Source organism: Ylistrum balloti, unplaced genomic scaffold (genome assembly GCF_031769215.1).
Source record: "Ylistrum balloti isolate Yb309-2 unplaced genomic scaffold, AGI_CSIRO_Ybal_v1 Utg370506, whole genome shotgun sequence".
NCBI classification, from domain to species: Eukaryota; Metazoa; Mollusca; class Bivalvia; order Pectinida; family Pectinidae; genus Ylistrum; species Ylistrum balloti.
In genome coordinates this window covers 67811-94277 of record NW_026782327.1, presented here as the reverse complement: position 1 = coordinate 94277, position 26467 = coordinate 67811, and the positions used below count along the sequence as shown (strand labels likewise).

Sequence of the window (26467 nt, the reverse complement as noted above, 5' to 3'; positions counted from 1 at the left end):
CACACCACGGAATGCTGCTTGCACTTGGAGCAGTCACCTGTGTAGCAGGATACAGTTGCATCTAACACTGCAGGTAAACGAGTCGTGATAGTCTCAATGTCTCTGGAGTGAATTTTCATCAATTCCTTGAAAATCAGACTGCTCCGGGCTTTCAAGTCTTGAGAAAATACCTTCTGAGCATGAGACCTCATCGGTCTGGTACGACCAGGAAACATTGACTCGCTCCACTTAGCACTGTTACATTTCCGGAACTGTGCTCTGCCAAGGTGGGTTGGGTCAGCCAGTCTCTCCACTTTCCACATGGGATGTAAGGCTCTCATGGCTTCCTCCAGGCCTTTGGCTCCAGTTCCATCGCCATCTGTGGTTGCATATTTTATTAGCACGCCTTGTGTAGCCAGTTGATCCCCAATGTCCTTTCCCATGGCATACTCGGACAAGCCGTCGTGTCGGTCAGTGTTGGCTGTGCAGTCAGGATGACCACGCCTTTTTTTTTTTAAAAAAGTTAAGATGGAGGATTTTTTTTCAAATTATACAAGTACAAGATCTTAGAAAATTCTGTGGTTAGCCCAGATAATGGCTTGTGTAGGATTTGGATTGGACCTGTAACAAGGACAGGGAAATATGGAATTCTGTCATTTAAGGACCCCAGTGATTTAAAATGGAAAAAGAAACATGCACACAGACTTGCTTTTATTTGTTTTTCTGAAAATTTAGAATTGTCAAGTGATCTGGACTGTTCCCATCTCTGTCATAATAGTTTATGTGTAAATGTAGAGCACATAAGTTCAGAACTTCATTTTATAAATAATAACAGGCAGTACTGTTTGAATTCAAATGTGTGTTATGGTCATTTAGGGTTCAGTGACTGCATGTTGAATTTGAAAATGTAATTAAGTTTTTATTGATTTGAGGGTATTAGCTATTGTACACTGATGTATACAACATTGTCCGACTACCACCACGTGGAGGTTCCCTCATTAGGTAGTCATATATTTTGTTGTTGTTGTTGCTGTTGTTGTTACATTATTTTGTGTTTTTTTTCTGATTGTTGACATGTCTCTAATAAATTTGTTGTCACCTCAATACAGGTGGTCCTGAGGTCGGTTGTCTTCCCTACATGGATGGATGTTGGGATCTAGCTGACCTCTCCTGTAGTCAGACTTCCAAGCGGACCTGGACCTTTTCGCATGCTGCTTGTGCTGTTCTGCTAACAACAACATACTTGTTTTCTTGACAGCAGGTTTGTATTGGTGCTGGCGTTGATATATTTCCTCTGAGCTGAGTTGATCAAGTTTATGTTTGACCTCCCTACTCAGATTACCACCAAAGTGTTCCAGCTTCTTTTGAATGGCTTTCCCTGCAGTGTTGTTTAGGGTCAGAATGGCATTGTCTAACCTCCCCTCAGCATTTCTTCCAAAATTCTGATGTTTTGGTAAAGACACATTCAGGCTTCTGTGACAACCCTCATTTTTCTGTGTGGATGTGCTGAGTCTCATAGATCGAATAACATCAGTGCTGAGTTTCATTTTCAGAAGCTCCAACATCAACATCTCATCCTCCGATGTCATTTGAAGTTGATGGATCTGGTTTGAACTCAGGAACATTGATCGCACCCACCAGTTGTCGCTGTCACCACCAGAGCACACCACGGAATGCTGCTTGCACTTGGAGCAGTCACCTGTGTAGCAGGATACAGTTGCATCTAACACTGCAGGTAAACGAGTCGTGATAGTCTCAATGTCTCTGGAGTGAATTTTCATCAATTCCTTGAAAATCAGACTGCTCCGGGCTTTCAAGTCTTGAGAAAATACCTTCTGAGCATGAGACCTCATCGGTCTGGTACGACCAGGAAACATTGACTCGCTCCACTTACATGGGATGTAAGGCTCTCATGGCTTCCTCCAGGCCTTTGGCTCCAGTTCCATCGCCATCTGTGGTTGCATATTTTATTAGCACGCCTTGTGTAGCCAGTTGATCCCCAATGTCCTTTCCCATGGCATACTCGGACAAGCCGTCGTGTCGGTCAGTGTTGGCTGTGCAGTCAGGATGACCATGTCTTTTTTTTTTTTTTAAAAAGTTAAGATGGAGGATTTTTTTTCAAATTATACAAGTACAAGATCTTAGAAAATTCTGTGGTTAGCCCAGATAATGGCTTGTGTAGGATTTGGATTGGACCTGTAACAAGGACAGGGAAATATGGAATTCTGTCATTTAAGGACCCCAGTGATTTAAAATGGAAAAAGAAACATGCACACAGACTTGCTTTTATTTGTTTTTCTGAAAATTTAGAATTGTCAAGTGATCTGGACTGTTCCCATCTCTGTCATAATAGTTTATGTGTAAATGTAGAGCACATAAGTTCAGAACTTCATTTTATAAATAATAACAGGCAGTACTGTTTGAATTCAAATGTGTGTTATGGTCATTTAGGGTTCAGTGACTGCATGTTGAATTTGAAAATGTAATTAAGTTTTTATTGATTTGAGGGTATTAGCTATTGTACACTGATGTATACAACATTGTCCGACTACCACCACGTGGAGGTTCCCTCATTAGGTAGTCATATATTTTGTTGTTGTTGTTGCTGTTGTTGTTACATTATTTTGTGTTTTTTTTCTGATTGTTGACATGTCTCTAATAAATTTGTTGTCACCTCAATACAGGTGGTCCTGAGGTCGGTTGTCTTCCCTACATGGATGGATGTTGGGATCTAGCTGACCTCTCCTGTAGTCAGACTTCCAAGCGGACCTGGACCTTTTCGCATGCTGCTTGTGCTGTTCTGCTAACAACAACATACTTGTTTTCTTGACAGCAGGTTTGTATTGGTGCTGGCGTTGATATATTTCCTCTGAGCTGAGTTGATCAAGTTTATGTTTGACCTCCCTACTCAGATTACCACCAAAGTGTTCCAGCTTCTTTTGAATGGCTTTCCCTGCAGTGTTGTTTAGGGTCAGAATGGCATTGTCTAACCTCCCCTCAGCATTTCTTCCAAAATTCTGATGTTTTGGTAAAGACACATTCAGGCTTCTGTGACAACCCTCATTTTTCTGTGTGGATGTGCTGAGTCTCATAGATCGAATAACATCAGTGCTGAGTTTCATTTTCAGAAGCTCCAACATCAACATCTCATCCTCCGATGTCATTTGAAGTTGATGGATCTGGTTTGAACTCAGGAACATTGATCGCACCCACCAGTTGTCGCTGTCACCACCAGAGCACACCACGGAATGCTGCTTGCACTTGGAGCAGTCACCTGTGTAGCAGGATACAGTTGCATCTAACACTGCAGGTAAACGAGTCGTGATAGTCTCAATGTCTCTGGAGTGAATTTTCATCAATTCCTTGAAAATCAGACTGCTCCGGGCTTTCAAGTCTTGAGAAAATACCTTCTGAGCATGAGACCTCATCGGTCTGGTACGACCAGGAAACATTGACTCGCTCCACTTAGCACTGTTACATTTCCGGAACTGTGCTCTGCCAAGGTGGGTTGGGTCAGCCAGTCTCTCCACTTTCCACATGGGATGTAAGGCTCTCATGGCTTCCTCCAGGCCTTTGGCTCCAGTTCCATCGCCATCTGTGGTTGCATATTTTATTAGCACGCCTTGTGTAGCCAGTTGATCCCCAATGTCCTTTCCCATGGCATACTCGGACAAGCCGTCGTGTCGGTCAGTGTTGGCTGTGCAGTCAGGATGACCATGCCTTTTTTTTTTTAAAAAGTTAAGATGGAGGATTTTTTTCAAATTATACAAGTACAAGATCTTAGAAAATTCTGTGGTTAGCCCAGATAATGGCTTGTGTAGGATTTGGATTGGACCTGTAACAAGGACAGGGAAATATGGAATTCTGTCATTTAAGGACCCCAGTGATTTAAAATGGAAAAAGAAACATGCACACAGACTTGCTTTTATTTGTTTTTCTGAAAATTTAGAATTGTCAAGTGATCTGGACTGTTCCCATCTCTGTCATAATAGTTTATGTGTAAATGTAGAGCACATAAGTTCAGAACTTCATTTTATAAATAATAACAGGCAGTACTGTTTGAATTCAAATGTGTGTTATGGTCATTTAGGGTTCAGTGACTGCATGTTGAATTTGAAAATGTAATTAAGTTTTTATTGATTTGAGGGTATTAGCTATTGTACACTGATGTATACAACATTGTCCGACTACCACCACGTGGAGGTTCCCTCATTAGGTAGTCATATATTTTGTTGTTGTTGTTGCTGTTGTTGTTACATTATTTTGTGTTTTTTTTCTGATTGTTGACATGTCTCTAATAAATTTGTTGTCACCTCAATACAGGTGGTCCTGAGGTCGGTTGTCTTCCCTACATGGATGGATGTTGGGATCTAGCTGACCTCTCCTGTAGTCAGACTTCCAAGCGGACCTGGACCTTTTCGCATGCTGCTTGTGCTGTTCTGCTAACAACAACATACTTGTTTTCTTGACAGCAGGTTTGTATTGGTGCTGGCGTTGATATATTTCCTCTGAGCTGAGTTGATCAAGTTTATGTTTGACCTCCCTACTCAGATTACCACCAAAGTGTTCCAGCTTCTTTTGAATGGCTTTCCCTGCAGTGTTGTTTAGGGTCAGAATGGCATTGTCTAACCTCCCCTCAGCATTTCTTCCAAAATTCTGATGTTTTGGTAAAGACACATTCAGGCTTCTGTGACAACCCTCATTTTTCTGTGTGGATGTGCTGAGTCTCATAGATCGAATAACATCAGTGCTGAGTTTCATTTTCAGAAGCTCCAACATCAACATCTCATCCTCCGATGTCATTTGAAGTTGATGGATCTGGTTTGAACTCAGGAACATTGATCGCACCCACCAGTTGTCGCTGTCACCACCAGAGCACACCACGGAATGCTGCTTGCACTTGGAGCAGTCACCTGTGTAGCAGGATACAGTTGCATCTAACACTGCAGGTAAACGAGTCGTGATAGTCTCAATGTCTCTGGAGTGAATTTTCATCAATTCCTTGAAAATCAGACTGCTCCGGGCTTTCAAGTCTTGAGAAAATACCTTCTGAGCATGAGACCTCATCGGTCTGGTACGACCAGGAAACATTGACTCGCTCCACTTAGCACTGTTACATTTCCGGAACTGTGCTCTGCCAAGGTGGGTTGGGTCAGCCAGTCTCTCCACTTTCCACATGGGATGTAAGGCTCTCATGGCTTCCTCCAGGCCTTTGGCTCCAGTTCCATCGCCATCTGTGGTTGCATATTTTATTAGCACGCCTTGTGTAGCCAGTTGATCCCCAATGTCCTTTCCCATGGCATACTCGGACAAGCCGTCGTGTCGGTCAGTGTTGGCTGTGCAGTCAGGATGACCACGCCTTTTTTTTTTTTTTAAAGTTAAGATGGAGGACTTTTTTCAAATTATACAAGTACAAGATCTTAGAAAATTCTGTGGTTAGCCCAGATATTGGCTTGTGTAGGATTTGGATTGGACCTGTAACAAGGACAGGGAAATATGGAATTCTGTCATTTAAGGACCCCAGTGATTTAAAATGGAAAAAGAAACATGCACACAGACTTGCTTTTATTTGTTTTTCTGAAAATTTAGAATTGTCAAGTGATCTGGACTGTTCCCATCTCTGTCATAATAGTTTATGTGTAAATGTAGAGCACATAAGTTCAGAACTTCATTTTATAAATAATAACAGGCAGTACTGTTTGAATTCAAATGTGTGTTATGGTCATTTAGGGTTCAGTGACTGCATGTTGAATTTGAAAATGTAATTAAGTTTTTATTGATTTGAGGGTATTAGCTATTGTACACTGATGTATACAACATTGTCCGACTACCACCACGTGGAGGTTCCCTCATTAGGTAGTCATATATTTTGTTGTTGTTGTTGTTGCTGTTGTTGTTACATTATTTTGTGTTTTTTTTTCTGATTGTTGACATGTCTCTAATAAATTTGTTGTCACCTCAATACAGGTGGTCCTGAGGTCGGTTGTCTTCCCTACATGGATGGATGTTGGGATCTAGCTGACCTCTCCTGTAGTCAGACTTCCAAGCGGACCTGGACCTTTTCGCATGCTGCTTGTGCTGTTCTGCTAACAACAACATACTTGTTTTCTTGACAGCAGGTTTGTATTGGTGCTGGCGTTGATATATTTCCTCTGAGCTGAGTTGATCAAGTTTATGTTTGACCTCCCTACTCAGATTACCACCAAAGTGTTCCAGCTTCTTTTGAATGGCTTTCCCTGCAGTGTTGTTTAGGGTCAGAATGGCATTGTCTAACCTCCCCTCAGCATTTCTTCCAAAATTCTGATGTTTTGGTAAAGACACATTCAGGCTTCTGTGACAACCCTCATTTTTCTGTGTGGATGTGCTGAGTCTCATAGATCGAATAACATCAGTGCTGAGTTTCATTTTCAGAAGCTCCAACATCAACATCTCATCCTCCGATGTCATTTGAAGTTGATGGATCTGGTTTGAACTCAGGAACATTGATCGCACCCACCAGTTGTCGCTGTCACCACCAGAGCACACCACGGAATGCTGCTTGCACTTGGAGCAGTCACCTGTGTAGCAGGATACAGTTGCATCTAACACTGCAGGTAAACGAGTCGTGATAGTCTCAATGTCTCTGGAGTGAATTTTCATCAATTCCTTGAAAATCAGACTGCTCCCGGCTTTCAAGTCTTGAGAAAATACCTTCTGAGCATGAGACCTCATCAGTCTGGTACGACCAGGAAACATTGACTCGCTCCACTTAGCACTGTTACATTTCCGGAACTGTGCTCTGCCAAGGTGGGTTGGGTCAGCCAGTCTCTCCACTTTCCACATGGGATGTAAGGCTCTCATGGCTTCCTCCAGGCCTTTGGCTCCAGTTCCATCGCCATCTGTGGTTGCATATTTTATTAGCACGCCTTGTGTAGCCAGTTGATCCCCAATGTCCTTTCCCATGGCATACTCGGACAAGCCGTCGTGTCGGTCAGTGTTGGCTGTGCAGTCAGGATGACCATGCCTTTTTTTTTTAAAAAGTTAAGATGGAGGATTTTTTTCAAATTATACAAGTACAAGATCTTAGAAAATTCTGTGGTTAGCCCAGATAATGGCTTGTGTAGGATTTGGATTGGACCTGTAACAAGGACAGGGAAATATGGAATTCTGTCATTTAAGGACCCCAGTGATTTAAAATGGAAAAAGAAACATGCACACAGACTTGCTTTTATTTGTTTTTCTGAAAATTTAGAATTGTCAAGTGATCTGGACTGTTCCCATCTCTGTCATAATAGTTTATGTGTAAATGTAGAGCACATAAGTTCAGAACTTCATTTTATAAATAATAACAGGCAGTACTGTTTGAATTCAAATGTGTGTTATGGTCATTTAGGGTTCAGTGACTGCATGTTGAATTTGAAAATGTAATTAAGTTTTTATTGATTTGAGGGTATTAGCTATTGTACACTGATGTATACAACATTGTCCGACTACCACCACGTGGAGGTTCCCTCATTAGGTAGTCATATATTTTGTTGTTGTTGTTGCTGTTGTTGTTACATTATTTTGTGTTTTTTTTCTGATTGTTGACATGTCTCTAATAAATTTGTTGTCACCTCAATACAGGTGGTCCTGAGGTCGGTTGTCTTCCCTACATGGATGGATGTTGGGATCTAGCTGACCTCTCCTGTAGTCAGACTTCCAAGCGGACCTGGACCTTTTCGCATGCTGCTTGTGCTGTTCTGCTAACAACAACATACTTGTTTTCTTGACAGCAGGTTTGTATTGGTGCTGGCGTTGATATATTTCCTCTGAGCTGAGTTGATCAAGTTTATGTTTGACCTCCCTACTCAGATTACCACCAAAGTGTTCCAGCTTCTTTTGAATGGCTTTCCCTGCAGTGTTGTTTAGGGTCAGAATGGCATTGTCTAACCTCCCCTCAGCATTTCTTCCAAAATTCTGATGTTTTGGTAAAGACACATTCAGGCTTCTGTGACAACCCTCATTTTTCTGTGTGGATGTGCTGAGTCTCATAGATCGAATAACATCAGTGCTGAGTTTCATTTTCAGAAGCTCCAACATCAACATCTCATCCTCCGATGTCATTTGAAGTTGATGGATCTGGTTTGAACTCAGGAACATTGATCGCACCCACCAGTTGTCGCTGTCACCACCAGAGCACACCACGGAATGCTGCTTGCACTTGGAGCAGTCACCTGTGTAGCAGGATACAGTTGCATCTAACACTGCAGGTAAACGAGTCGTGATAGTCTCAATGTCTCTGGAGTGAATTTTCATCAATTCCTTGAAAATCAGACTGCTCCCGGCTTTCAAGTCTTGAGAAAATACCTTCTGAGCATGAGACCTCATCGGTCTGGTACGACCAGGAAACATTGACTCGCTCCACTTAGCACTGTTACATTTCCGGAACTGTGCTCTGCCAAGGTGGGTTGGGTCAGCCAGTCTCTCCACTTTCCACATGGGATGTAAGGCTCTCATGGCTTCCTCCAGGCCTTTGGCTCCAGTTCCATCGCCATCTGTGGTTGCATATTTTATTAGCACGCCTTGTGTAGCCAGTTGATCCCCAATGTCCTTTCCCATGGCATACTCGGACAAGCCGTCGTGTCGGTCAGTGTTGGCTGTGCAGTCAGGATGACCATGCCTTTTTTTTTTTTTTTTTAAAAAGTTAAGATGGAGGATTTTTTTCAAATTATACAAGTACAAGATCTTAGAAAATTCTGTGGTTAGCCCAGATAATGGCTTGTGTAGGATTTGGATTGGACCTGTAACAAGGACAGGGAAATATGGAATTCTGTCATTTAAGGACCCCAGTGATTTAAAATGGAAAAAGAAACATGCACACAGACTTGCTTTTATTTGTTTTTCTGAAAATTTAGAATTGTCAAGTGATCTGGACTGTTCCCATCTCTGTCATAATAGTTTATGTGTAAATGTAGAGCACATAAGTTCAGAACTTCATTTTATAAATAATAACAGGCAGTACTGTTTGAATTCAAATGTGTGTTATGGTCATTTAGGGTTCAGTGACTGCATGTTGAATTTGAAAATGTAATTAAGTTTTTATTGATTTGAGGGTATTAGCTATTGTACACTGATGTATACAACATTGTCCGACTACCACCACGTGGAGGTTCCCTCATTAGGTAGTCATATATTTTGTTGTTGTTGTTGCTGTTGTTGTTACATTATTTTGTGTTTTTTTTCTGATTGTTGACATGTCTCTAATAAATTTGTTGTCACCTCAATACAGGTGGTCCTGAGGTCGGTTGTCTTCCCTACATGGATGGATGTTGGGATCTAGCTGACCTCTCCTGTAGTCAGACTTCCAAGCTGACCTGGACCTTTTCGCATGCTGCTTGTGCTGTTCTGCTAACAACAACATACTTGTTTTCTTGACAGCAGGTTTGTATTGGTGCTGGCGTTGATATATTTCCTCTGAGCTGAGTTGATCAAGTTTATGTTTGACCTCCCTACTCAGATTACCACCAAAGTGTTCCAGCTTCTTTTGAATGGCTTTCCCTGCAGTGTTGTTTAGGGTCAGAATGGCATTGTCTAACCTCCCCTCAGCATTTCTTCCAAAATTCTGATGTTTTGGTAAAGACACATTCAGGCTTCTGTGACAACCCTCATTTTTCTGTGTGGATGTGCTGAGTCTCATAGATCGAATAACATCAGTGCTGAGTTTCATTTTCAGAAGCTCCAACATCAACATCTCATCCTCCGATGTCATTTGAAGTTGATGGATCTGGTTTGAACTCAGGAACATTGATCGCACCCACCAGTTGTCGCTGTCACCACCAGAGCACACCACGGAATGCTGCTTGCACTTGGAGCAGTCACCTGTGTAGCAGGATACAGTTGCATCTAACACTGCAGGTAAACGAGTCGTGATAGTCTCAATGTCTCTGGAGTGAATTTTCATCAATTCCTTGAAAATCAGACTGCTCCCGGCTTTCAAGTCTTGAGAAAATACCTTCTGAGCATGAGACCTCATCAGTCTGGTACGACCAGGAAACATTGACTCGCTCCACTTAGCACTGTTACATTTCCGGAACTGTGCTCTGCCAAGGTGGGTTGGGTCAGCCAGTCTCTCCACTTTCCACATGGGATGTAAGGCTCTCATGGCTTCCTCCAGGCCTTTGGCTCCAGTTCCATCGCCATCTGTGGTTGCATATTTTATTAGCACGCCTTGTGTAGCCAGTTGATCCCCAATGTCCTTTCCCATGGCATACTCGGACAAGCCGTCGTGTCGGTCAGTGTTGGCTGTGCAGTCAGGATGACCATGTCTTTTTTTTTTTAAAAAGTTAAGATGGAGGATTTTTTTTCAAATTATACAAGTACAAGATCTTAGAAAATTCTGTGGTTAGCCCAGATAATGGCTTGTGTAGGATTTGGATTGGACCTGTAACAAGGACAGGGAAATATGGAATTCTGTCATTTAAGGACCCCAGTGATTTAAAATGGAAAAAGAAACATGCACACAGACTTGCTTTTATTTGTTTTTCTGAAAATTTAGAATTGTCAAGTGATCTGGACTGTTCCCATCTCTGTCATAATAGTTTATGTGTAAATGTAGAGCACATAAGTTCAGAACTTCATTTTATAAATAATAACAGGCAGTACTGTTTGAATTCAAATGTGTGTTATGGTCATTTAGGGTTCAGTGACTGCATGTTGAATTTGAAAATGTAATTAAGTTTTTATTGATTTGAGGGTATTAGCTATTGTACACTGATGTATACAACATTGTCCGACTACCACCACGTGGAGGTTCCCTCATTAGGTAGTCATATATTTTGTTGTTGTTGTTGCTGTTGTTGTTACATTATTTTGTGTTTTTTTTCTGATTGTTGACATGTCTCTAATAAATTTGTTGTCACCTCAATACAGGTGGTCCTGAGGTCGGTTGTCTTCCCTACATGGATGGATGTTGGGATCTAGCTGACCTCTCCTGTAGTCAGACTTCCAAGCGGACCTGGACCTTTTCGCATGCTGCTTGTGCTGTTCTGCTAACAACAACATACTTGTTTTCTTGACAGCAGGTTTGTATTGGTGCTGGCGTTGATATATTTCCTCTGAGCTGAGTTGATCAAGTTTATGTTTGACCTCCCTACTCAGATTACCACCAAAGTGTTCCAGCTTCTTTTGAATGGCTTTCCCTGCAGTGTTGTTTAGGGTCAGAATGGCATTGTCTAACCTCCCCTCAGCATTTCTTCCAAAATTCTGATGTTTTGGTAAAGACACATTCAGGCTTCTGTGACAACCCTCATTTTTCTGTGTGGATGTGCTGAGTCTCATAGATCGAATAACATCAGTGCTGAGTTTCATTTTCAGAAGCTCCAACATCAACATCTCATCCTCCGATGTCATTTGAAGTTGATGGATCTGGTTTGAACTCAGGAACATTGATCGCACCCACCAGTTGTCGCTGTCACCACCAGAGCACACCACGGAATGCTGCTTGCACTTGGAGCAGTCACCTGTGTAGCAGGATACAGTTGCATCTAACACTGCAGGTAAACGAGTCGTGATAGTCTCAATGTCTCTGGAGTGAATTTTCATCAATTCCTTGAAAATCAGACTGCTCCCGGCTTTCAAGTCTTGAGAAAATACCTTCTGAGCATGAGACCTCATCAGTCTGGTACGACCAGGAAACATTGACTCGCTCCACTTAGCACTGTTACATTTCCGGAACTGTGCTCTGCCAAGGTGGGTTGGGTCAGCCAGTCTCTCCACTTTCCACATGGGATGTAAGGCTCTCATGGCTTCCTCCAGGCCTTGGGCTCCAGTTCCATCGCCATCTGTGGTTGCATATTTTATTAGCACGCCTTGTGTAGCCAGTTGATCCCCAATGTCCTTTCCCATGGCATACTCGGACAAGCCGTCGTGTCGGTCAGTGTTGGCTGTGCAGTCAGGATGACCACGCCTTTTTTTTTTTAAAAAGTTAAGATGGAGGATTTTTTTTCAAATTATACAAGTACAAGATCTTAGAAAATTCTGTGGTTAGCCCAGATAATGGCTTGTGTAGGATTTGGATTGGACCTGTAACAAGGACAGGGAAATATGGAATTCTGTCATTTAAGGACCCCAGTGATTTAAAATGGAAAAAGAAACATGCACACAGACTTGCTTTTATTTGTTTTTCTGAAAATTTAGAATTGTCAAGTGATCTGGACTGTTCCCATCTCTGTCATAATAGTTTATGTGTAAATGTAGAGCACATAAGTTCAGAACTTCATTTTATAAATAATAACAGGCAGTACTGTTTGAATTCAAATGTGTGTTATGGTCATTTAGGGTTCAGTGACTGCATGTTGAATTTGAAAATGTAATTAAGTTTTTATTGATTTGAGGGTATTAGCTATTGTACACTGATGTATACAACATTGTCCGACTACCACCACGTGGAGGTTCCCTCATTAGGTAGTCATATATTTTGTTGTTGTTGTTGCTGTTGTTGTTACATTATTTTGTGTTTTTTTTCTGATTGTTGACATGTCTCTAATGAATTTGTTGTCACCTCAATACAGGTGGTCCTGAGGTCGGTTGTCTTCCCTACATGGATGGATGTTGGGATCTAGCTGACCTCTCCTGTAGTCAGACTTCCAAGCGGACCTGGACCTTTTCGCATGCTGCTTGTGCTGTTCTGCTAACAACAACATACTTGTTTTCTTGACAGCAGGTTTGTATTGGTGCTGGCGTTGATATATTTCCTCTGAGCTGAGTTGATCAAGTTTATGTTTGACCTCCCTACTCAGATTACCACCAAAGTGTTCCAGCTTCTTTTGAATGGCTTTCCCTGCAGTGTTGTTTAGGGTCAGAATGGCATTGTCTAACCTCCCCTCAGCATTTCTTCCAAAATTCTGATGTTTTGGTAAAGACACATTCAGGCTTCTGTGACAACCCTCATTTTTCTGTGTGGATGTGCTGAGTCTCATAGATCGAATAACATCAGTGCTGAGTTTCATTTTCAGAAGCTCCAACATCAACATCTCATCCTCCGATGTCATTTGAAGTTGATGGATCTGGTTTGAACTCAGGAACATTGATCGCACCCACCAGTTGTCGCTGTCACCACCAGAGCACACCACGGAATGCTGCTTGCACTTGGAGCAGTCACCTGTGTAGCAGGATACAGTTGCATCTAACACTGCAGGTAAACGAGTCGTGATAGTCTCAATGTCTCTGGAGTGAATTTTCATCAATTCCTTGAAAATCAGACTGCTCCCGGCTTTCAAGTCTTGAGAAAATACCTTCTGAGCATGAGACCTCATCAGTCTGGTACGACCAGGAAACATTGACTCGCTCCACTTAGCACTGTTACATTTCCGGAACTGTGCTCTGCCAAGGTGGGTTGGGTCAGCCAGTCTCTCCACTTTCCACATGGGATGTAAGGCTCTCATGGCTTCCTCCAGGCCTTGGGCTCCAGTTCCATCGCCATCTGTGGTTGCATATTTTATTAGCACGCCTTGTGTAGCCAGTTGATCCCCAATGTCCTTTCCCATGGCATACTCGGACAAGCCGTCGTGTCGGTCAGTGTTGGCTGTGCAGTCAGGATGACCACGCCTTTTTTTTTTTTAAAAGTTAAGATGGAGGATTTTTTTTCAAATTATACAAGTACAAGATCTTAGAAAATTCTGTGGTTAGCCCAGATAATGGCTTGTGTAGGATTTGGATTGGACCTGTAACAAGGACAGGGAAATATGGAATTCTGTCATTTAAGGACCCCAGTGATTTAAAATGGAAAAAGAAACATGCACACAGACTTGCTTTTATTTGTTTTTCTGAAAATTTAGAATTGTCAAGTGATCTGGACTGTTCCCATCTCTGTCATAATAGTTTATGTGTAAATGTAGAGCACATAAGTTCAGAACTTCATTTTATAAATAATAACAGGCAGTACTGTTTGAATTCAAATGTGTGTTATGGTCATTTAGGGTTCAGTGACTGCATGTTGAATTTGAAAATGTAATTAAGTTTTTATTGATTTGAGGGTATTAGCTATTGTACACTGATGTATACAACATTGTCCGACTACCACCACGTGGAGGTTCCCTCATTAGGTAGTCATATATTTTGTTGTTGTTGTTGCTGTTGTTGTTACATTATTTTGTGTTTTTTTTCTGATTGTTGACATGTCTCTAATAAATTTGTTGTCACCTCAATACAGGTGGTCCTGAGGTCGGTTGTCTTCCCTACATGGATGGATGTTGGGATCTAGCTGACCTCTCCTGTAGTCAGACTTCCAAGCGGACCTGGACCTTTTCGCATGCTGCTTGTGCTGTTCTGCTAACAACAACATACTTGTTTTCTTGACAGCAGGTTTGTATTGGTGCTGGCGTTGATATATTTCCTCTGAGCTGAGTTGATCAAGTTTATGTTTGACCTCCCTACTCAGAGTACCACCAAAGTGTTCCAGCTTCTTTTGAATGGCTTTCCCTGCAGTGTTGTTTAGGGTCAGAATGGCATTGTCTAACCTCCCCTCAGCATTTCTTCCAAAATTCTGATGTTTTGGTAAAGACACATTCAGGCTTCTGTGACAACCCTCATTTTTCTGTGTGGATGTGCTGAGTCTCATAGATCGAATAACATCAGTGCTGAGTTTCATTTTCAGAAGCTCCAATGTCATTTGAAGTTGATGGATCTGGTTTGAACTCAGGAACATTGATCGCACCCACCAGTTGTCGCTGTCACCACCAGAGCACACCACGGAATGCTGCTTGCACTTGGAGCAGTCACCTGTGTAGCGGGATACAGTTGCATCTAACACTGCAGGTAAATGAGTCGTGATAGTCTCAATGTCTCTGGAGTGAATTTTCATCAATTCCTTGAAAATCAGACTGCTCCGGGCTTTCAAGTCTTGATACCTTCTGAGCATGAGACCTCATCAGTTGTCGACTCGCTCCACTTAGCACTGTTACATTTCCGAACTGTGCTCTGCCACAGCCAGTCTCTCCACTTTCCACATGGGATGTAAGGCTCTCATGGCTTCCTCCAGGCCTTTCCAGTTCCATCGCCATCTGTGGTTGCATATTTTATTAGCACGCCTTGTGTAGCCAGTTGATCCGCAATGTCCTTTCCCATGGCATACTGCAGGACAAGCCGTCGTGTCGGTCAGTGTTGGCTCTGCAGTCAGGATGACCACCAGGACAGGTGACATCATATCCTTTCCCTCTCAGCCAAGCTCCTGTCCAGCAAAGTTTGTTGTGGAGGGCACGTCCAAGTATCCACTTCTTAGGGGTAGATGTCTCGATACCCAGACTTAACCCCTGTGAGGCATTCATCCCTGGCTTCTTAGCACTTCCAAATGATGTGCTGTTGTACCGCCCATCCACAGCTAGTCCGATGGTGCTCGGGGAATCATCTCCTCTCAGGGTGTTGGCCTCCACCACCAGTCTGGTCTTCTCGGACATGTCCTTTTTGTTGAGGGCAGTAATGTCCTTGGACATTTGATTTGCCTGTCGCTGCATTCCACTCTTGGCTCCTGCAGGTATATTCAGGTGTCCGAAAACCTGGCTCCTTTGGTGCTGACAGCCTGGCCACACAAAGCTGAAGGCAGGTACTTGTTGACATTTGGTCCGGGCTTACCGTGTCTGCCTCTCTATATAGTTTGTACAAGGAGATCTGTACTGGCATTTATTACATCGAACAGCACAACTCCATCCCAGAGCCCTTTTCCGCTCGGTGTCCAGTTCAAACTCCGGTACCATGCATGATGTAGTGTTTGGTTGTCCGGCGTGAAGTCTGATGATGTCGTTCCACATTTTCACCATCAACACTATGTCGATGATCTGGTTCCCTTCTATTACAGGCTCAGAGTTGGATTCTTCAGCTGTAACAGTTGCTGGCCGTAGTATCCGTGTTGGACATGGTCTGTCTCCAGTATCTGTTGTTACCAGGGAAAGGCCGTCAGGACTGGGCTTGGTGATCAGCTTTCCTGTAGCTTCTGGTCAGCTGACAGGTACCTCAGGATCTTCAACTTTAAATACCTGGCCCTTCCTTCTTTGGAACATTTCCAGGCTTGAAATAATTGTTCCTTCTCTTTCTGTCTCCCTTCATATTGGTAATGGTCAGTAATGGTCAGTAGTGGTCAGCAGTGTGGTCAGCAGTGGTCAGTGTAGTCAGATGTATTAAGAATACAAAAATCAAACTGAAGCTGACCATTTGATTGGTCATTGTGATATACACGTCATTGCCTGTTTGATAATCAAAGGTGTTTCAGAGACAGGGAGAGCAAAAGTAAACATAAAGGCCTTTTAATTTTGAATTTTTAAAAAATTTTTAAGATGGAGTGATTTTTTTTAAAAGTTAAGATGGAGGATTTTCAAATTATACAAGTACAAGATCTTAGAAAATTCTGTGGTTAGCCCAGATAATGGCTTGTGTAGGATTTGGATTGGACCTGTAACAAGGACAGGGAAATATGGAATTCTGTCATTTAAGGACCCCAGTGATTTAAAATGGAAAAAGAAACATGCACACAGACTTGCTTTTATTTGTTTTTCTGAAAATTTAGAATTGTCAAGTGATCTGGACTGTTCCCATCTCTGTCATAATAGTTTATGTGTAAATGTAGAGCTCATAAGTTCAGAACTTCATTTTATAAATAATAACAGGCAGTACTGTTTAAATTCAAATGTGTGTTATGGTCATTAAGGGTTCAGTGACTGCATGTTGAATTTGAAAATGTAATTAAGTTTTTATTGATTTGAGGGTATTAGCTATTGTACACTGATGTATACAACATTGTCCGACTACCACCACGTGGAGGTTCCCTCATTAGGTAGTCATATATTTTGTTGTTGTTGTTGCTGTTGTTGTTACATTATTTTGTGTTTTTTTTCTGATTGTTGACATGTCTCTAATAAATTTGTTGTCACCTCAATACAGGTGGTCCTGAGGTCGGTTGTCTTCCCTACATGGATGGATGTTGGGATCTAGCTGACCTCTCCTGTAGTCAGACTTCCAAGCGGACCTGGACCTTTTCGCATGCTGCTTGTGCTGTTCTGCTAACAACAACATACTTGTTTTCTTGACAGCAGGTTTGTATTGGTGCTGGCGTTGATATATTTCCTCTGAGCTGAGTTGATCAAGTTTATGTTTGACCTCCCTACTCAGATTACCACCAAAGTGTTCCAGCTTCTTTTGAATGGCTTTCCCTGCAGTGTTGTTTAGGGTCAGAATGGCATTGTCTAACCTCCCCTCAGCATTTCTTCCAAAATTCTGATGTTTTGGTAAAGACACATTCAGGCTTCTGTGACAACCCTCATTTTTCTGTGTGGATGTGCTGAGTCTCATAGATCGAATAACATCAGTGCTGAGTTTCATTTTCAGAAGCTCCAACATCAACATCTCGTCCTCCGATGTCATTTGAAGTTGATGGATCTGGTTTGAACTCAGGAACATTGATCGCACCCACCAGTTGTCGCTGTCACCACCAGAGCACACCACGGAATGCTGCTTGCACTTGGAGCAGTCACCTGTGTAGCAGGATACAGTTGCATCTAACACTGCAGGTAAACGAGTCGTGATAGTCTCAATGTCTCTGGAGTGAATTTTCATCAATTCCTTGAAAATCAGACTGCTCCGGGCTTTCAAGTCTTGAGAAAATACCTTCTGAGCATGAGACCTCATCAGTCTGGTACGACCAGGAAACATTGACTCGCTCCACTTAGCACTGTTACATTTCCGGAACTGTGCTCTGCCAAGGTGGGTTGGGTCAGCCAGTCTCTCCACTTTCCACATAGGATGTAAGGCTCTCATGGCTTCCTCCAGGCCTTGGGCTCCAGTTCCATCGCCATCTGTGGTTGCATATTTTATTAGCACGCCTTGTGTAGCCAGTTGATCCCCAATGTCCTTTCCCATGGCATACTCGGACAAGCTGTCGTGTCGGTCAGTGTTGGCTGTGCAGTCAGGATGACCACGCCTTTTTTTTTTTTAAAAGTTAAGATGGAGGATTTTTTTCAAATTATACAAGTACAAGATCTTAGAAAATTCTGTGGTTAGCCCAGATAATGGCTTGTGTAGGATTTGGATTGGACCTGTAACAAGGACAGGGAAATATGGAATTCTGTCATTTAAGGACCCCAGTGATTTAAAATGGAAAAAGAAACATGCACACAGACTTGCTTTTATTTGTTTTTCTGAAAATTTAGAATTGTCAAGTGATCTGGACTGTTCCCATCTCTGTCATAATAGTTTATGTGTAAATGTAGAGCACATAAGTTCAGAACCTCATTTTATAAGTAATTACAGGCAGTACTGTTTAAATTCAAATGTGTGTTATGGTCATTTAGGGTTCAGTGACTGCATGTTGAATTTGAAAATGTAATTAAGTTTTTATTGATTTGAGGGTATTAGCTATTGTACACTGATGTATACAACATTGTCCGACTACCACCACGTGGAGGTTCCCTCATTAGGTAGTCATATATTTTGTTGTTGTTGTTGCCGTTGTTGTTACATTATTTTGTGTTTTTTTTCTGATAGTTGACATGTCTCTAATAAATTTGTTGTCACCTCTTCTTCTCAATACAGGTGGTCCTGAGGTCGGTTGTCTTCCCTACATGGATGGATGTTGGGATCTAGCTGACCTCTCCTGTAGTCAGACTTCCAAGCGGACCTGGACCTTTTCGCATGCTGCTTGTGCTGTTCTGCTAACAACAACATACTTGTTTTCTTGACAGCAGGTTTGTATTGGTGCTGGCGTTGATATATTTCCTCTGAGCTGAGTTGATCAAGTTTATGTTTGACCTCCCTACTCAGATTACCACCAAAGTGTTCCAGCTTCTTTTGAATGGCTTTCCCTGCAGTGTTGTTTAGGGTCAGAATGGCATTGTCTAACCTCCCCTCAGCATTTCTTCCAAAATTCTGATGTTTTGGTAAAGACACATTCAGGCTTCTGTGACAACCCTCATTTTTCTGTGTGGATGTGCTGAGTCTCATAGATCGAATAACATCAGTGCTGAGTTTCATTTTCAGAAGCTCCAACACCAACATCTCATCCTCCGATGTCATTTGAAGTTGATGGATCTGGTTTGAACTCAGGAACATTGATCGCACCCACCAGTTGTCGCTGTCACCACCAGAGCACACCACGGAATGCTGCTTGCACTTGGAGCAGTCACCTGTGTAGCAGGATACAGTTGCATCTAACACTGCAGGTAAATGAGTCGTGATAGTCTCAATGTCTCTGGAGTGAATTTTCATCAATTCCTTGAAAATCAGACTGCTCCGGGCTTTCAAGTCTTGAGAAAATACCTTCTGAGCATGAGACCTCATCAGTCTGGTACGACCAGGAAACATTGACTCGCTCCACTTAGCACTGTTACATTTCCGGAATTGTGCTCTGCCAAGGTGGGTTGGGTCAGCCAGTCTCTCCACTTTCCACGTGGGATGTAAGGCTCTCATGGCTTCCTCCAGGCCTTGGGCTCCAGTTCCATCGCCATCTGTGGTTGCATATTTTATTAGCACGCCTTGTGTAGCCAGTTGATCCCCAATGTCCTTTCCCATGGCATACTCGGACAAGCCGTCGTGTCGGTCAGTGTTGGCTGTGTAGTCAGGATGACCACCAGGACAGGTGACATCATATCCTTTCCATCTCAGCCAAGCTCCTGTCCAGTAAAGTTTGTTGTGGAGAGCACGTCTAAGTATCCACTTCTTAGGGGTAGATGTCTCGATACCCAGACTTAACCCCTGTGAGGCATTCATCTCTGGCTTCTTAGCACTTCCAAATGATGTGCTGTTGTACCGCCCATCCACAGCTAGTCCGATGGTGCTCGGGGAATCATCTCCTCTCAGGGTGTTGGCCTCCACCACCAGTCTGGTCTTCTCGGACATGTCCTTTTTGTTGAGGGCAGTAATGTCCTTGGACACTTGATTTGCCTGTCGCTGCATTCCAATCTTGGCTCCTGCAGGTATATTCAGGTGTCCGAGAAGTAACCTGGCTCCTTTGGTGCTGACAGCCTGGCCACACAAAGCTGAAGGCAGGTACTTGTTGACAAGGGCTGGCTTTGGTCCGGGCTTACCCGTGTCTGCCTCTCTATATAGTTTGTACAATGGAGATCTGTACTGGCATTTATTACATCGAACAGCACAACTCCATCCCAGAGCCCTTTTCCGCTTGGTGTCCAGTTCAAACTCCGGTACCATGCATGATGTAGTGTTTGGTTGTCCGGCGTGAAGTCTGATGATGTCGTTCCACATTTTCACCATCAACACTATGTCGATGATCCGGTTTCCTTCTATTACAGGCTCAGAGTTGGATTCTTCAGCTGTAACAGTTGCTGGCCGTAGTATCCGTGTTGGACATGGTCTGTCTCCAGTATCTGTTGTTACCAGGGAAAGGCCGTCAGGACTGGGCTTGGCGATCAGCTGAAATTCCTGGGTGGTCAGTCTTCTGGTCAGAGCTGGTCTCTCTTCTCTGGTGACAGGTACCTCAGGATCTTCAACTTTAAATACCTGGCCCTTATTCTTTGGAACATTTGCAGGCTTGAAATAATTGTTCCTTCTCTTTCTGTCTCCCTTCATATTGGTAATGGTCAGTAATGGTCAGTAATGGTCAGTAGTGGTCAGCAGTGGTCAGCAGTGGTCAGTCAGAAGTAGTCAGATGTATTAAGAATACAAAAATCAAACTGAAGCTGACCATTTGATTGGTCATTGTGATATACACATCATTGCCTGTTTTATAATATAACATCAAAGGTGTTTCAGAGACAGGGAGAGCCCCAAAAGTAAACATAAAGGCCCAAAGAGAACACCCCCCCCCCACCCTCCCCTGCCTTTGGCATGGATAGTCTTTGTATGTATACATGTTAGTTAGTCCAGTGGGTGTCATTCACTGTGATTGTTTACTGCAAGTCTTCACTGTTATCTATTGATTATTTCATGTCCAAATCAAAGCTGAAAAATGCTTTAAAGCAGATTAAATGTTCAGTTAATATTAAAATTTGGTAATTTAAAAAAAAAATTAAAATTCTACGAAAAAAAATGAAGTTGTAATTTGAAATTGAAAAACTTTTTTGTATAGTTATATGTAGGAATTATTCAAGTTTATATACCAATTTACAGAACTGAAATATCTTAATAATTGCAAAATCTGTTTCATTTTTCCTGACGATTGGTGTCTGTGATATGTACAGCAAAGTGTATGTAAAGCTGAGTTAAAATCTCAGTCTGAGAGGGGTTTTTCAATTCTTCATAACTCCTGTTTTATTTGACCTACGCTGATTCTGTTTATGCCGAAATGTTTGAAATAGCTCACAGTTGATGAAAATATTTTTTTTTAAATTAAAAAAAAAACAAGTGTCCTATAATAAGACTAAGACCACAATTAAATACTTCCGGGTTCAGTACCCATGAATAAATCCTTAAAAAATGTATGTATATTTGGGAATAAAATAATATGCCTCTTTGAATTGGATGTTTGCCTATAAATTTGCTGTAGATGTGTTATAGAGATGATAATCTAGCTGTCAGTGTGTAAATCATTCATATTGAACATGTATTTTGTGCTGCAGGATCCGGTGTAAAAAGTCCTGTTTTCACCTTTACCCCTGACCCGGATGTATATAATTGACGTTGGTGACACACATGGAGGTATATCTCCAGAAAATGCCCAACATGATGGGTTGAAACTTTTACATTTTGCTTCTCAGATGTTGATCTTGGCCAGGTGAAATGGAAATTTGCAGATGAAACTTTGGGACTTAGTTATGAATTTTAATGTTACAATGAAACATATAGTGAAATTAATTGTGGTCTTAGTCCTTTTGCACCCATACTTAAAATAAAGACAATAACAATATAACGAACAAAACTATATATGTAGATTTTTTATGGGAGAACTACTTTAAAATTTCGTTATTTCGCTTTGAGTTATAGCGTCTTTTCGTTATGTTGCTGCCAAATGACGGTAATTAACGGGGCGAAAAAACGACGATTATCGTTCCGTCAGGACGACAAAACGAAACAACGAAATGGCAGAATTAGCCACAATACCGTACAAAGGGCATGCATCTCCCATCTCATTACCTGGTATTCAATGTTCATTACAAATTCATTATCACATGCGCCATTGGCATCAACGTTGGCATATCAAATCATTTTTAACCAACTTCTTCTTTGCTTCAATTTAGTTATTTGAATTTTCGGGATTGCCAGAAGAAGTCTTTGACTCCTGTAACATTGAATATGGTTAAAGGTAATTTATTTTTGCAAACGTTGCCAGGCTTTATCCCAGATATTTACCAGTCAAATATCATGCTTCTGGGCCTTTTGGTTAATCAGAAGTCGTTTTCAGGTTTTCGCTGGAATTCAGCTTAATATCATACACCTGTAGAGGCAGATATTATACGTCCCTGGTTAATTAGAAGATGAAGTTTTCAGGTTTTGACAAATTTGACCCCTGTGACCTTTATATGGGTCATTGTCAGTTATTTTCTCTAACTTTGTCAGAATTGATCCTAAAAACCGCTCAAAATTCATGACGCTATCACAGGACAGTAATGTGACGTCATTCAACTGCAAGTTGTCGTCGTGTTAACTTGTCTTAACTAATACAAGGTAACAAGGTACCTAGTCAACCTCTGAGGAAACATGTGTACCTAGAGCTTCTGAGGTAACAAGTGTACCTAGTCAGCTTCTGAGGTAACAAGTGTACCTAGTCAGCCTCTGAGGTAACAAGTGTACCTAGTCAGCTTCTGAGGTAACAAGTGTACAGCTTCTGAGGTAACAAGTGTAGCCTCTGAGGTAACAAGTGTACCAAGTCAGCTTCTGAGGTAACAAGTGTACCTAGTCAGCTTCTGAGGTAACAAGTGTACCTAGTCAGCCTCTGAGGTTACAAGTGTACCTAGAGACTCTGAGGTAACAAGTGTACCTAGACTGCCTCTGAGGTAACAAGTGTACCAAGTCAGCTTCTGAGGTAACATGTGTACCTAGACAGCTTCTGAGGTAACAAGTGTACCTAGACAGCTTCTGAGGTAACAAGTGTACCTAGTCAGTCTTTGAGGTAACAAGTGTACCTAGTCAGCCTCTGAGGTAACAAGTGTACCTAGTCAGCCTCTGAGGTAACAAGTGTACCTAGTCAGCCTCTGAGGTAACAAATGTACCTACTCAGCTTCTGATGTAACAAGTGTACCTAGACAGCTTCTGAGGTAACAAATGTACCTACACAGCTTCTGAGGTAACATGTGTACCTAGACAGCTTCTGAGGTAACAAGTGTACCTAGTCAGCCTTTGAGGTAACAAGTGTACCTAGTCAGCTTCTGAGGTAACAAGTGTACCTAGTCAGCTTCTGAAGTAACAAGTGTACCTAGACAGCTTCTGAGGTAACAAGTGTACCTAGTCAGCCTCTGAGGTAACAAGTGTACCTAGTCAGCTTCTGAGGTAACAAGTGTACCTAGTCAGCCTCTGAGGTAACAAGTGTACCTAGTCAGCTTCTGAGGTAACAAGTGTACCTAGTCAGCATCTGAAGTAACAAGTGGACCTAGAGACTCTGAGGTAACAAGTGTACCTTGACAGCTTCTGAGGTAACAAGTGTACCTAGTCAGCATCTGAAGTAACAAGTGGACCTAGAGACTCTGAGGTAACAAGTGTACCTTGACAGCTTCTGAGGTAACAAGTGTACCTAGTCAGCCTCTGAGGTAACAAGTGTACCTAGTCAGCCTCTGAGGTAACAAGTGTACCTAGTCAGCTTCTGAGGTAACAAGTTTACCTAGACAGCTTCTGAGGTAACAAATGTACCTACACAGCTTCTGAGGTAACATGTGTACCTAGACAGCTTCTGAGGTAACAAGTGTACCTAGTCAGCCTTGTACCTAGACAGCCTCTGAGGTAACAAGTGTACCAAGTCAGCTTCTGAGGTAACATGTGTACCTAGTCAGCCTCTGAGGTAACAAGTGTACCTAGTCAGCTTCTGAGGTAACAAGTGTACCTAGACAGCATCTGAAGTAACAAGTGGACCTAGTCAGCCTCTGAGGTAACAAGTGGACCTAGACAGCTTCTGAGTTAACAAGTGTACCTAGTCAGCTTCTGAGTTAACAAGTGTACCAAGTCAGCTTCTGAAGTAACAAGTGTACCTAGTCAGCATCTGAGTTAACAAGTGGACCTAGACAGCTTCTGAAGTAACAAGTGCACCTAGTCAGCTTCTGAGTTAACAAGTGTACCAAGTCAGCTTCTGAGGTAACAAATGTACCTAGACAGCTTCTGAGGTAACAAGTGTACCTAGTCAGCTTCTGAGGTTACAAGTGTACCTAGACAGCTTCTGAGGTAACAAATGTACCTACACAGCTTCTGAGGTAACATGTGTTCCTAGACAGCTTCTGAGGTAACAAGTGTACCTAGTCAGCCTTTGAGGTAACAAGTGTACCTAGTCAGCTTCTGAGTTAACAAGTGTACCAAGTCAGCTTCTGAGGTAACATGTGTACCTAGTCAGCCTCTGAGGTAACAAGTGTACCAAGTCAGCCTCTGAGGTAACAAATGTACCTAGTCAGCTCCTACAGTAACATGGATAAACTGTCAATGTCAGTACAGGTGTACCAAGTCAACTCCAAAAGTGACATAAGTAAACTGTCACCAGTACATTTCTACCGAGTCAGCTCCCACAGTAATTTGAATAAACTTCTGTTGTCAGTGTAGTTGTACCTAATCAGCTGCTAAAGTAATCTGAGTAAACTATCATCAATACATTTTTATGCTCCTCGAAATTCTTCAGTAGGAGCATATATTGCCTTCATGTCCGACTTTGCCCACAGTTAATTTAGGATCATGAAACTTGGTGTATACATTTGTCATATTAAGGACATGTGCAGTAAACTAAATGTAAAGCCAGCCACCCCTAAATTACAGAGTTACTGCCCTTTGCTAAAAATTTTACCTGATCAGTTCCTACAGTAATTGGCATTAACTGTTGTTATCAGTGCATTTGTACCTTATCAGCTCCTACAGTAACCTGAATAAACTATCTCCGGTACAGATGTATATAAACAGTTGTCAGTACACTAGTATGTAATAGTTCCTACAGTAATGTAGACAAACAAACTGTTGTTGATAGTACATAGCTCTTACAGTAACTTAGTTAAACTGTTCTTGATAATAAAGGTGTACTTAGTTAGCACTTACAGTAGTTTATTAACCAAGAGAAGTAATTCTGGACAGAACATAGAACTCCTTTCAAGTACAATAAGAGTTCCTAAAATTTGGTATCTGTAGCTTAATGTACATTTAACAGATAATGGAAGATTGGACACAAGGAAAGAATGGAAACATTTTTCTGGTGAGGAAACTAGGATAATATTCAACAAAATTTTAAACTGTATATACATTTCAATGTTAGATTTAATAATTTAAATTAATACACAGAACAAAAAACAAATTGTTCTTCACATTTTCTGAAATATTTATTCCTGTACAAAAATAATCTTTTAGTTGTAATAAACATAGATTTAAGTCAGCCAACTGAATTATTACCAAGAAATAATATTAATCAAAAGCACTTAAAAAAACCTATTATTACTACTACAAAATGTTTGTTAGAAATACAAAACTGTGCATAGGTGATGATCATTTCCATGAAAAGATGTTACACCAAGTTAAAGTATGTACCCGGTAAGTTATTTTACATTTATTTTGTAAATACAAAAATTAATTACAATTTGCTTTGTAAATTAAAATGCTAAAAACATCAAATAACAACACAAATATGATATAAAAAGTGAACCTTAACATGTGAAAATTAATGCAACAGAAACAAACATCAGTGAACTCACACAGGAAAAACGAGTTATCCTTCTATTACAAATTAACTAACGATACATACAGTTGTACTCTTGTGATCATAGTGAAATATTTTAAAAAAAAATTTACTTGCTTTTCATATGTTTCATTTAAAAGTTCTGTTTTTGTTTGGAAACACATAAAAGTGTGTGTGGGAGGGAGATGAAGCTCTGATCTGTAAAATGATATTGTTTTCTGTATCAATGGATGTCACTGGGACATCAGTAGTACGTCGGTAGGACGTCAGTAGGACATCAATAGTACAAAGGGTCATTTTGTTGACTGTGACATGTTAAACTGATAACAAATTATTTATATACAACTACTGTGTAAAAAACCAAAAAAAAAACAGGGACCAGGCACAGTTTATCAGCCCTACCACAATATATCAAGTGAAAACTGATTGCTACATAGATGGTCATTATCATCAAGTTCATTCAGAGACCCATTTTTAATTCTAATTAATAATGTTAAATTCAGCAGTCAGCGAGCCATTTTAAAAATACATCAGTTTACATCAAATAATCAAGTGTTGTATACATTTATATAATTGAAAATAACTTCTTTTTAAAAACTATTAATCAATGTCAATTGATTATAATTTCTGTCAGTACGATAAGTTTTCAGTGCCCTGGCAAGCATATACAGTATGTTATACTAACTAATTAGTATTGGTTAGATCAACTGCAGTTACTTTAACACAGAAACATTCAAA

At 41.4% G+C, this 26467-nt stretch overlaps 4 long non-coding RNA genes and 1 pseudogene across 4 annotated transcripts; all 5 read left to right on the top strand.

Annotated features, from left to right (window-relative positions):
* LOC132555574 (uncharacterized) lies at window positions 1–9311 on the top strand. The gene is made up of 12 exons (XR_009554443.1): window positions 1–73; window positions 1089–1240; window positions 1533–1714; window positions 2664–2815; window positions 3108–3289; window positions 4303–4454; window positions 4747–4928; window positions 5947–6098; window positions 6391–6572; window positions 7585–7736; window positions 8029–8210; window positions 9230–9311. It is a non-coding gene; the product is annotated as an uncharacterized LOC132555574 (long non-coding RNA).
* Window position 9312: 1 nt separating this feature from the next.
* LOC132555573 (uncharacterized) lies at window positions 9313–14242 on the top strand. The gene is made up of 7 exons (XR_009554442.1): window positions 9313–9381; window positions 9674–9855; window positions 10870–11021; window positions 11314–11495; window positions 12510–12661; window positions 12954–13135; window positions 14150–14242. It is a non-coding gene; the product is annotated as an uncharacterized LOC132555573 (long non-coding RNA).
* Window positions 14243–14289: 47 nt separating this feature from the next.
* On the top strand, window positions 14290–15894 carry LOC132555577 (uncharacterized). Its single transcript, XR_009554445.1, has 3 exons — window positions 14290–14301; window positions 14594–14754; window positions 15791–15894. It is a non-coding gene; the product is annotated as an uncharacterized LOC132555577 (long non-coding RNA).
* A 978-nt stretch (window positions 15895–16872) lies between these two features.
* LOC132555576 (uncharacterized) lies at window positions 16873–20407 on the top strand. Its single transcript, XR_009554444.1, has 5 exons — window positions 16873–17021; window positions 17314–17495; window positions 18517–18668; window positions 18961–19142; window positions 20232–20407. It is a non-coding gene; the product is annotated as an uncharacterized LOC132555576 (long non-coding RNA).
* On the top strand, window positions 19249–20017 carry LOC132555569 (uncharacterized; annotated as a pseudogene).
* Window positions 20408–26467: the final 6060 nt, after the last annotated feature.